Source organism: Bos indicus x Bos taurus, chromosome 11 (assembly GCF_003369695.1).
Source record: "Bos indicus x Bos taurus breed Angus x Brahman F1 hybrid chromosome 11, Bos_hybrid_MaternalHap_v2.0, whole genome shotgun sequence".
Taxonomy (NCBI): domain Eukaryota; kingdom Metazoa; phylum Chordata; class Mammalia; order Artiodactyla; family Bovidae; genus Bos; species Bos indicus x Bos taurus.
In genome coordinates, this window is record NC_040086.1 from 20,289,638 (window position 1) to 20,302,146 (window position 12,509).

Consider the following 12,509-nt stretch of genomic DNA (forward strand, 5'->3'; position numbering starts at 1 on the left):
TCCTCTTAGCACCTTTTTGTTTGTTTTGAGAAACGGGAGGTTTCCATTAGTAAGAGAGAGAGTAAATGTTATTACTGTCAGAATTTTTTTTATTTTAGGGAGGATCAGAAGGGTTGCTTTTCTCATGCGAGAAAGTCAAAGAGCCCCATTACTGAATAGGTGGTTCTTTCATTGCTAAAAACCTGGCAGAGGCTGACAGACGTCATAGCTGGAGGATGGGTGTTTCTTTCATTGGACAGTTATTAGCTGCTGCAGCTGGTAAAGTCAAGGGTACTTTTTTTTTTTTTAATGGAAGCAGCCAAGGCCATAGTACAGAAGATGATTTCCTGACATCAGCAGTACTGTTAGAATTCAGCTGAAAACCATTGAGCATATTATCGTATGGATTAAAAGGATTTTATGAGGTTACTTAAGTAACAAACCACAATTTCTATAGCATGACTTTTATGATATGTTTCCAGTTCTAAGCAGTCAAACTACAATTATTTTTGATTACAATACAAAGGACTTGGTCACTTGCTTAATGAGACAAGCTTTCTTCTAAAATCATTACAGTGGTGAATTTCCTTCTTTTTCTAGATTCATTTCTTTGTATGAGAGTCTAAATACACACCTTAATTATAAAGATAGGAACACAACTTTTATAAAATGGAAAAAGTTTTAACAGTGGAAGACTAGTTAATGTGTCTCTATTGCATTAGGAGAGTAACTGTCTCTATAAGCTGATTTGCACACCAAGAGGCTGCCGCTGTCTACTGAACGATTTCCTGAATGAGATATTGTTCCTAAAGGGAAAATAAGTTTTATTTGGATTGTCTGAGGACAGTAGGTCTGGAAAATTGCTAACCCCAATTTTTCCCAGGAGAACCATACACAAAATTGACTTACCATCCATATCCTAAATGAAATTGTTTGTTCTAGTTTTATATATAATTAAAAGTATTCAGTTATTTTGCCTAATTTACACATACATATATTGTAACAATATTTTGCCTAATTGATGAACATTTGACTTCTTTGCAATCTGCCACAAACAATGAAACTGACCTTGACATCTAAAGTTGACGTACATACTGTCAAAGATGTCCCATAACACTTGCTCTCAAGATGAAGAAAGAATGCAGAAGGGAGGGACAAATTGACTTTTTGCTCTGCGTTGGTTGAATTCCATTTTAGAGTATATCCAAAGCGGTTGTTTGAACAGGCTGTACTCAGAAACTCAGTGTTAGGAATGTGACTTACAAAACTCCTGCAATATCTGAAGAATCTTCATCCCTATCTTTATCTGTCATGGAAAAACTGCTGATAATCATTGACCAAGGTTAGCATCAATCAGGCAACTTATATGACATTGAAAAAAACTTAATTTTTCTCACACAACAAAAATTTTCTTATAAGAATTCTATGCTTTAACGAGGCAGTTATATTTTTAACAAATTGATTAATATTGAATTGCTACATTGTATTACATAAATGGAGAAGGCAATGGCAACCCACTCCAGTACTCTTGCCTGGAAAATCCCATGGATGGAGGAGCCTAGTAGGCTGCAGTCCATGGGGTCGCACAGAGTCGGACACGACTGAAGCGACTTGGCAGCAGCATTACATAAATATTGTTGCTAGCTTCTTTTTTATACATGTCTTTTAAAAATACCATTTAATATTCATTCAGTACCAAAATATTGGGCTAACTATTTTATTGTATGATGTGACTGATAATTTATTATATTAATTGCTTAGTCTTATGGAAGTAGTTAATAAACTTATCCTTATACCTTTCTCAATGAAAGCATTTTTCCCTTGGCAGGTCCGATTTAGTCATAGGTATTTTTCCAGAAATTTTGGGAATAATTTTCTTGTGTTCTATAGATCCCTGAGGAGAAGGCAATGGCACCCCACTCCAGTACTCTTGCCTGGAAAATCCCATGGACAGAGGAGCCTGTTAGGCTGCAATCCATGGGGTCTCTAAGAGTTGGACACGACTGAGCCACTTCACTCTCACTTTTCCCTTTCATGCACTGGAGAAGGAAATGGCAACCCACTCCAGTGTTCTTGCCTGGAGAATCCCAGGGACAGGGGAACCTGGTGGGCTGCCGTCTATGGGGTTGCACAGAGTCGGACACGACTGAAATGACTTAGCATAGCATAGCATAGCATAAATCCCTGATATATATATCAAAAAAAAGCCCCAAACTGTTTATATTAGACACAGGATTATTTTCCCGCAAACTCTATTCCTAGCTTACACTGAATATGATAGACCTGCCATAATTTTAAACCCTGTGGTTTAGAGATAGTGGCAGAGCCCTAATGAGGAAGCCTTCCGTGGGATAAGTGCTCTGATTTGGAGGTTCAATCCCCATAGAGGGAGCAGAGAAGGCTGAACGCCAAGTAACTGAAGTAGGGCATGCAGACAGAACAGTAATACTTGAGAAGTGCTATGATGTGCTCACCAAAGGTGTTATGAAGAGTCCCCTGCCAACGTTCCATCACAGGCAGCAAGTCTCATCTATAATATAACCTACCTCACAAGACTGTTGGGAAGATGAACTAAGATAATTCATATACAGAATAAAGCAAGACCTGAGTCTAGGAGTCAATCAACCTTTCTGTTGTGGCTGTAGTTGCTATTAGATCTCCCTCCAGTTTACAGACCTAAGCTGGGGAACTTGGAGCTTCAGCTATGTCTGGATGGCTCCTTCATCCACCAACTTTGTCATTCAATTTCTTGCTGGAAATAAAACCATGTAGGTAAAACCCAAGAAATAAAAATGAAACACTCCCTCCTGCACCACCACATACCCTTGACACTTCTCATGTTTCCACCATCCAAAAGACTACAAATTTCGTTAACGCTTTTCTCTTGAGAGTAAATAATACTTTCAAAGAAAGCTTTTCAAATATTTATCAATATAGAATACGAGCACTGTGCCAGGCGCTGGGGATACAAAGATGAATACATCCTTGCCTTGAATATGTTGGGACCCCAGGATGCAGCAGTCACTGAGCAAGCGGTAACAATAATCCAGTGTACCTGGGAGCAGGAAGTCAGCCCGGAGTGGGTTTGTGCTTACGGGAACTCCTTACCCTTCCACACAGTTTTGGCAGGGCGTGGAGGAGTACTTCTTTGGGGGAGGAGGAGGATGTGTGAAGTAGCTTCTCAAGGGAAGCAGATTAAATTGGATGAACTGGTTTTTGGCAGGTGGCAAAGAGGAGAGTATTACAGAGAGCAGCCTAAAAAGGACACAGAGACTGGGGAAATGTGTGACTGATGGAAAGAAAATAAGGTAGTTCGCTTACAGCTGAAGTGAAGAATTGATGTCTGGTGAAAATGGTAGAGAAAAGCTGGAAAAGTAGAAGGGGACAAATTGTGAAGGCCCGTACAGCAGAGGTGTTAGCTGACTGTGATACTGTGCTGGTGGTGATGAATCAAAATGTCTTTAGTTTGGGCTGCTGTAACAAATTACCATAGACTGGGTGGCTTAAATAGCCAAGATTTATTTCTCATGATCCTGGAGGTGGGATATCAGAGATCATAGCACCAGAAACATTGGTTTCTGGTGAAGGTCCTCTTCTAGGTTGCACATTGCTGGCTTCTCTTTGTATCCTCACATGGTAGAATAAGAAACAGCCCCCATGGATCCTTATGAGGGCATTAATCACATTCTAGAGAGGTCCAGTCTCACAACCTAATTATTTCCCAAAGGCCTCACCTCCAAATACCACATTGGGGATTAGGGATCAAATATAATGAATTTTGGAGGAAAATAAACATTCAGTTCATGACAGACAAAGTCTCTGAGATTCCTTTGTTGTTGCTGTTCAGTTGCTCAGTCCTGTTCCACTCTTTGTGACCCCACGGACTGTAGCACACCAGGCTTCCCCGTCCTTCACTGTCTCCTAGAGTTTGTTCAAACTCATGTCCATTGAGTCGACTGAGATTCCTAGTGATTTTCTTTTTCCCTTCAGACATTTCTTTTAGACCTCATTCCTAGTAGAGGCAGGTGGAATCATTCCTTCTCTTCCATAGCATTCCTACAATGCCTGGCAAATACAGCTCCTCTTGTTTTACTTTTTAGTTTTAACTTTGCCAAAGATCAATGGCTACCACTATGTGAATTTCTACGTCTCAGATAATTTTTACTGCTCAAGAAACATAATCAAGGGGAAACAGGTGCCACACAGGCATATGAAAGAATCTGGCTATTTGACCCTACTCCCTGAACGTGAAGAACAAGTCAGCACTGTCTTTTGGAGCAGGGGGTTGGTAAGGCACTGTTCTCAGCCCGTATTCCACATTTTTGTTGCAGACCTCTTTTGTGATGTATGCTGGGGAAACAGCGGTGAACAACTGCATGGACTCCCGGAAAAGCTTAAATCTCAAGGTGCTTCAAACCATTAAAGTGTTACCGAAGAAACAGCTGAATTTCTTTAGGAAAAAAATCTTGTTAAAAGAAAAACCTATGTAAACCTGCTAGACAGGTTTACATTATATTCTGTTTACATAAAGCAAATATTAGCATTGTATTGTAATATCCTTGCAAACCACAAGATGTAAACAAAAGTGGTTCTTAGAAGGGTTCTCACAGTTTCAAATCTTAGATGCTAAGTATTAGTCTGCTGTCTTCCAAAATATAACATTGCTTTAATAAAATGACTTTGGGGCTTCCCAGGTGGCTCAGTGGTAAAGAATTCACTTGCCAATGCAGGCGACTCAAGAGGAGAAGCTGGTTCCGTCCCTGGGTTGGGAAGATCCCCTGGAGGAGGAAATAGCAACCCACTCCAGTACTCATGCCTAGAATAACCCATGGAAAGAGTCCAGCGGGTTACAGTCCCTGGGGTTACAGAGTCAGACACAACTTAGAGACTGAGCATATACACACATTGGTTTGCTGTCTTCCAAAATATAACTTAGTTTTAATAAAATGACTTGGCTAGGCTTACTTACTCTTGAATATAGCTTTCCTAAAGCTCAAAAAACATTTTGTAGTTTTAAAGGTCCTATAGAAGCTCCATTAGTAAATAGCTTCATATGGATTGTGAAATTAGTCTTCTGACTCTACAGAGCAGCTTTTTGGTGGTTTTTGTGGGGGGTTTTGATAAATAGGAGTGCATCTATTTTTAATTCCATTCAACACATTGGTAGGAAACTACCACTCAAGACCAAGTTTCCTGCAAGCCTAAATTTAAAGCTCAAAGCAAGGACAACACAGAAAGAGTGAGTGTGCAGTTTTTTTAATAGTTCATTTGACAGAAATTATTTTCCTTATATTGACACAAACCACACAAGGTGAAGCTGGATAAAATCTCTATTTTGTTAAGCATCTGAGAAGAAAAAGGTTTTTACCTAAAGGCAACTCAGGACCATAGTGGGGGTTGGGGTAAGAACAAAGAAGAAGGTGGGAAGAACTGAGAGAATTAACTGGAAATATATAATTACCGTATGTAAAATAGATAGCAAGAGGGAATTTTCTGTGTGACACAGGGAGCTCAACCCAGTGCTCTGTGACAACCTAGACAGGAAGGATGGGGAGGGAGATGGGCCGGGCGGGGGAGGGCGGGTGTTCAGGACCCAGAATATATATGCATACCTGTGACTGATTCATGGTGATGTATGGCAGAAATCAACACAGTATTGCAAAACAATTATCCCCCAATTAAAAAAAAATAAAAAGTGAGTTAAAGTTGGGATAATTTGATCAGTAATTCGTGCAAGACATCACGTTTGACTCTGTCACGTGGAAGGTTCAAGATTATTATCTAGAAAACGGTAGAGAAAAAGGATGATACTAAGGCAAGGAGATGGGTTTGGGGAGCCTCAGTGATGGACGAAAGCGCGCCGGAGGCAGCAAGAACGCGCCGAACCTCCGCTTGTGGCCCTGAGCCAGGGCGCGGTGGTCAGGGCGGGGAGATGAGCTTTGGGGGAGGCGACAACCGGGCGGCAAAGTCCGAAGCGAGTCAAGGCGCCAGGTAGGGCGCACTTGTCTCCTTTTGTAAAAGATGCGCGGGGCCCCCGCCCCGGAGAGTTGACCGCCAGCGGGAAGAGGCGGGAGCCCGCAGGGCGAGTGGAGCCGGCCCCTCCCCCGGCGCCTCCGGTAGCTGGGCAGGACACCGCGGCCGCGGCGCTGGACCTTGGGACTCGGAAGCTCCCGGACTACTGTCCGCCCGCCGCTTCGCTCCCGATCACCCCGCCAGCAGGTCCCAGGTCTCCGACGGCAGAGAGACCAGCGCCGCGAAAACAGGTGCGTCAGCCGGTTGGCAGCGTGCGTCTCTGCGGCCCGGGGTGGGACGCGGGCAAGGGCCGAGAGCCGAGGGCCCAGGCGGCACTTCCGGCGGCGGCCACCGCACTTCCGGGTCGTGCAGGCGTCCTCTCGGCCGCCGCATTGCTGCTGGGCATCCTCCCGCAGGCCCGCGGTGCTGTGTATTTTGGGGGCAGCAGAGCGGGTTAACAGCGGCTTCCTCCAGCGCCGCCTTCGACCCCAGAGGTCGCCAGTATTTCCGCGCGGGCCCCCGGCTTTGGGTGCGTGGGGAGCGGGCAGCAGACCCAGCTCAGTTTCCGCCGGAGACACTTGCCTTCCTCTCGCTTGAGCGCCCTGGGGCTTTCTTACCTTTCAGCCTTCGGCAAACGTTTTTTGTTTTGTTTTGGCAAACTCGGATTCTCTACTTGTTCTACAGAAAATGAATGCTAGATTTTTAGTTGGACAAACATTTGCAGATAAGCCAAACATCAGGGAGGCCGAAATAAAGAATTATTAAATAGGAGGGAAAAAGTGAAAACCGAATGAAATAGGAGTATTAGAATTCACTTAGAAAGTATCGAGTTATCCAGGTCGCTGTGGGGAATCTAATCGCTAATTCAAGGTCTCAGAGAATTCCCTTATGCTTACAACTCATGGTCACTTGTAACCCTTACTGTGTACTTTTACCTGATTTGCACAAGTTTTCATCCTTCTTCCGAGTTTATCAGAGTTCTGTATTTTATGTATTTCCCCGCTAAGAATCTGCTGATGAACTAAGTGAATGTATATGCTAAATATTGTTTGAAAGCATTGTAAATAACTTGGTAAAGCATACTTTCCATATCTGAAAATTAATTTTAATTGAAACTAGAACATGACAATTGTTTTCTGAAGTTAATTTTTTATGACATGTTCTACAAAGGAATTTTATTGTAGAAGTTTCTGTAGAGTCAACATTTTGATGATTTACTATTTCAGCAGAATTCTTAATTCTCATCTCTGCAAATAATCTTTTAATTATGTATTACATATTAATTTTAGATACCAATAATTTGTAATAAAATTATATCTTATTGTACATTATTATTAGCACCTTACTAATTAAAACATGTGGCAGGAATAATACCTAGCATCTGATTAATCTGTCTGATTTCTCTCTATATATGTGTATCTATATTATAAACCAAGATTTATTCTTTTTTTCTCTCTATCTTTTTATCTTTCTTTCTACTGTGCGATCTTAGTTCCCTGACCAGGGATTGCTGGAGGCCCCAGCAGTGAAAGCACTGAGTCCTCACCACTGGACCGAAAGTACTGAGTCCTAACCACTGGACAACTAGGAAATGCCCTAGTCAACATGTTTTTAAGTTACTGTTTTTATAATAAACTGCAAGTGTCTACTACTAATGTGATAATTAAATATCAAAGTTATTATATAAATGATATAATATTAACTTTGAAATTATACTGCAGGCAAGCAAGTGTTCTATTACTCTCCTGTTACTCTTTTTAATGAGCTCCTTTTTTCAAATTAATTGACTTAGAACATTCATTTTATACTGATATAAAACTCAGACATAGTTTGAGCTATTATTCTTTAGTTGTGGTTATTTGAAACCAATACCTGCTGCGTTGACTCTAGCTTTTTTCCCAGTTGATTTTAAAGTTCTGAAGTTGTATTTCAGTTCTGAACATCTCTACCCACTCAGCATTCTCCTTTATGTCCTTGTTGATGCTTTCTGAATCTTCATCATGCAACAGTACCAGGAGTTATCAAGGGTAACAGTTCTTATTCCTAGTTGGGTGACCTCTGGATAAATGACTTGACAGCTATGTGCCTCAGTTTCCTTATCTGCCCAGTAGAGATAATAGCAAGACCTGCCTCAAAGAGATAACTTGGGATTGGTATGGGGTGGCGGCAAGAATACTGGAGTGGGTTGCCATGTCCTTCTCCAGGAGATCTCCCCGACCCAGGGATTGAACCCAGGTCTCCCGCATTGTAGGCAGACGCTTTACCGTCTGAACCACCAGGAAAGTTATAATTTCTAAAGAAAGGGTCAAACAAAATTTGATAACTCTTTCTCACCTGTTTAAACCTGGTACCATCTCAGGAATAAGATCTTCCTTGGTAGATCTTGACTTCCATTTATTTACTGATTAAATTAAAAAATAATTCAAACTAGGCTATGTTTTTTTAATGTAAAATTCAAAGAAGGCCCAGCAGGAATGAGCCAAGAAAGCAATCAATAGGAAGAGTTCTTCTGATAGACCTCAAGGTCAGCATGTGAACATCCTGCATTAATCTTTGTATTGACAAGAAAGAGCCAAGATGGTCAAGCTTGACGCTCAGTGATTATTAGATGTGCTGTAAATATTAAATCATGAACATACAGTGACTTTTCTTGTATCTGTTGCCTTTTTGTAGTACTCTTTTGAAATAGTTTATGATATATTTTTTTGTAGAAATAAAATTGACTAGCTGATAATAATTACCTCCAACTTTAGGTAAAGTTACAAACTGGTCTGAATCTGCTGCTGGCATGTCTCCTACACAGGATGGGAGTGGACAGATGGTTAGACTTAGAGTTCATATTTATAATGGTTAGGCAAAAATACTTTTTGCTTAAAAAAATAGTGATGGGCTTCCCTGGTGGCTCAGATGGCCTGCAATGCAGGAGACCTCGGTTCGATCCCCTGGGTTGGGAAGATCCCCTGGAGGAGGGCATAGCAGCTTACTGTAGTATTCTTGCCTGGAGAATCCCATAGACAGAGGAACCTGACAGGCTACAGTCCATGGGTTCTCAAAGAGTCCAACACGACTGAGCGACAAAGCACAGCACAAACTATGTCCTGAATTCAGGTAGGCCAGGTTAAGCACACAGGCTTGCTACTGGAACCTTTGGCTTCAGGAGAAGGAATTCTTAAGTCTCTTGTATATAATATTCACCAACACGCAAGATAGTTTCTGGAAAGTTATTATTTAAAAAGCATTAGTTCTTTTATACTTAAACCTGTGATGCAGGAATACATCCAAATAGGGTAATCCATGTGTTCAACGCTTGTAGTCTAGTATATTACGGAGGAGTCTAAAGAGATATTCTTGGGACTTCCTTGGCAGTCCAGTGGTTAGGACTCTGTGGTTTCACTGCAGGGAGCACAGAGTCGGACACGACTGAAGCGACTTAGCAGCAGCAGCAGCAGGGAACTAGGATTCTGTGTGCTGTGCGGCATAGCCAAATAAAAATAAATAAATAATAAAGTTTCTTTTAGGAAGACTTCTTGGTAATAGAGTCTTAGTCTTTCTCTTCCATGGGGCATCATTGAAACATATTTGACTGTTTAGAGTATGAGTAATGCCTTTTTTTTTTTTTTTAATTAAAACGATTTTTGGCCACACTTTATGATTTGTGGTATCTTAGTTACCCAGCCAGGGACTGAACCCAGACCACTGCAGTTGGAAGCACCCAGTCCTAACCCACTGGACCACCAGGTAATCCCAGTAATGCTTCGCTTCAGTATGTGAGATCATAGGCTGTGAACCATAGGAAAGCATATTTCAGGTATACAACTGAATTCAGAATTTGCATCTTTACAATACTACTTCCCCTCTTTCTCCTCCTCAGTGGTTTATTTTGTTCCCATTTCACTTAGAATAGTGAAGCAATCAAAGAGAACTTTCATAAGGTCCCACCATCGCACCTCCCCGCCTTCCTGAACCTGCTTACGTAATCTGTCTTCTCTTTCATTACTCCAATGGTTTGTGTTTCCATCAGAGGTCGGCCTCTGTACTTGTGCACTGGAGACCATCCACCCTCCTTTCCTTCTCATGTTAATTGCAGCGATTCTCTAATCTCTCTTTTACTGTCATTTATCTAATCTTCCTTTAAAAAAAGCTGGATCTTTTCCACTGACAAACAAAAATGTTATTTCTCCATCTTTTGGTGCTGTTTTCCAGTATAGTCATGATATTTCTTTTCTTCTAGTTTTCTGGTTGCCCATTTGTTCTTTTTTCCTCTTTTCCTGACTTCTGGACTAATTGAAATAGCTTCAGTTTTCCCATTACTATTACCACTTTTGGCTGATTATTTACATTTTTATGGAAGTTTGTTCGTTTTTTTTGGTGTTATTGTTTTTGTCTTTTGAGTGGTTGCCCTGGGGCTTACAACTGGGATCTTTAACTTACTATAACACTGCTTTATAACCCAGGACCCTTACAACAGCGGATTTTCTTTTTCCCTTATCCTTTGTGCTGTTATCCTACTTTATTACTTCGACATCCGATAAAAAACCTCATGATGTTACTGTCATTTTTTGCTGTAATAAGCAAGTATTTAATGAATCAATCTTAAAATGAGAAAAAAGTGACTTTCGTATTTTGCCATATGTTTGCCACCACTGGCGCTCTTCATCCTGTGCATAGACCCGAATTTCTGTGGTTATCATTTTACTTCTGCCTGATGAACCCCAGTAGCATTTTTTGTAGTGAATGGCTGCTGGTAATGGATTCTCTCAACTTTTCTTTTTTTAAAATAGTCTTTAAAATATTAAAATAGTTCAATATTTAAAATAAATATTATTTTAAATAATATTTAAAATAGTATTTTAAATACTTCTTTGTTTAAAATACCCTGATTTTTGAAAACTATTTTACTCGGTATAGAAATGCAAGTTGAAAGTTTCTTTCAGCCATTTCAAGGTGTCACTCCGTTGTTGTCACTCCGTTGTTTTCTTGCTTGATTAGTTTCTAAGGTGACATCTCTGAGACACTGTCTGCTGTAATCTTATCTTCTTTCTCTGTAAGTAATGTCTTTTTTTTCCCCATCACTGGCTACTTTTAAGATTTCTTACTAGCTTTCAGCATTTTAATAGTGTTTGACCTTGGTTTGATTTTATTTTTCTTGGATTATGTTGATCTTCTTGGATCTTTGGGTTTTTAGGCTTTGTCCAACTTGGAATTTTTTTTGGCCATTTTTCCTTTTAAGGTTTTTTTTTTGTACCCCTTCTTCCTTTTAACTATATATGTTTTAGACTGCTTGATACTACCCTATAGGCTCTACTTGGTTTCTTTGTTTAGTCTTTTTTTTTAATCTGCGTGCTTTCTGGATGATGGCTTAGGCCATTTAGACTGCTATAACAAAATCCTGTAGATTGGGTGGCTTATATACAGCAAAAATTTATTTCTCATTATTTTATAGTCTAAGAAATCCAAGATCAAGGCACTGGCAGATTCAGTATCTTGTGAGGGCCTGCTTCCTGGTTTAGAGATGACAACTTCTTGCTGTAACTTTATGTGGCGGAAAGATTTATACTATTGTTTTCCTTTAGTGGCCTTCTGACTTTAAAAACAGTGATAAGCAATAAAACTAGTGAAGAGGGGATAAAGTAAAGAAAGATTATGGTGCATTTTGTCAAAGTAGCTGAGGTTATGTGGAATTAGATGGGCCAGAGCTTAGGTCTTTGATGCAAATGGTGAAAGTTCAGGAGGAGGAAGGAGTCAAAGAAATTAGTTTTTTGTTACTTTAAAAGTAAGTGAACATTTGAAAGAAAATGAAAGCATTAAGGCCTCAGACAGAAGTAGAACTATGAGTAAGAAGCAGAATTCCTGGTCGGAAGAAATGAGGTGAAGCCTGCACATACGGTAGTGTCTCTGCTTTCCGCATTGAATAAAGCAGAAGATGAAGTGGGCACACACAAGCCAAAACTTTCTCTATATTATATATCCCAAATCCCATTTTAAAATGTTCATCACTCTAAATTGGAGTACGAAATGTGAACCAGATGCTAAGGAAAAGCTTTCTCTTGGGCTTTCCTGAAAGATAAAGTAAAACCCAGACATTAGCACTCTAGCTACAGTCCATAGCGTTGCAAAGTTAATTATATACAAACAAGAGGTTCAGATACAGTTAAGCATAATTTGAATTCTGAAACAGTTTTTTTCAGAAATTTATAATGATGCTTTTACCTCTATCATACCCTTTAAAAATACATGAAAAAGAGTAAATTTCAGATCAGATGTATAGAATACCGATTCTGAATTAAAGTTGATACTTTACATTGGTTGTCAGTAATATCCTTAAAGGTAGTATTTCCACTCACCCACATACATCATAGAGGCAATTTGGTTTTTTGTTGTCGTTTAGTCACTAAGTCGTGTCCGGCTCTTTTGCGACCCCATGGACTGTAGCCTGCCAGGCTTCTCTATCCATGGGAGTTTCCAGGCAGGAACACTAGAGTGAGTTGCCATTTCCTTTTCCAGGGGATCTTTCTGAC

At 40.3% G+C, this 12,509-nt stretch overlaps 1 protein-coding gene across 6 annotated transcripts in view; it reads left to right on the top strand.

Annotated features, from left to right (window-relative positions):
- The first annotated feature begins 6,113 nt into the window (after nucleotides 1–6,113).
- The window catches only part of RMDN2 (regulator of microtubule dynamics 2), a 70,296-nt gene continuing 63,900 nt past the window's right edge, over nucleotides 6,114–12,509 (top strand). For all 6 annotated transcript variants that reach the window (XM_027555029.1, XM_027555027.1, XM_027555026.1 and 3 more), the window contains exon 1: nucleotides 6,114–6,242. The gene's annotated coding sequence lies outside the window, so the exon portion shown is untranslated. The remainder of the gene's footprint in view (nucleotides 6,243–12,509) is intronic.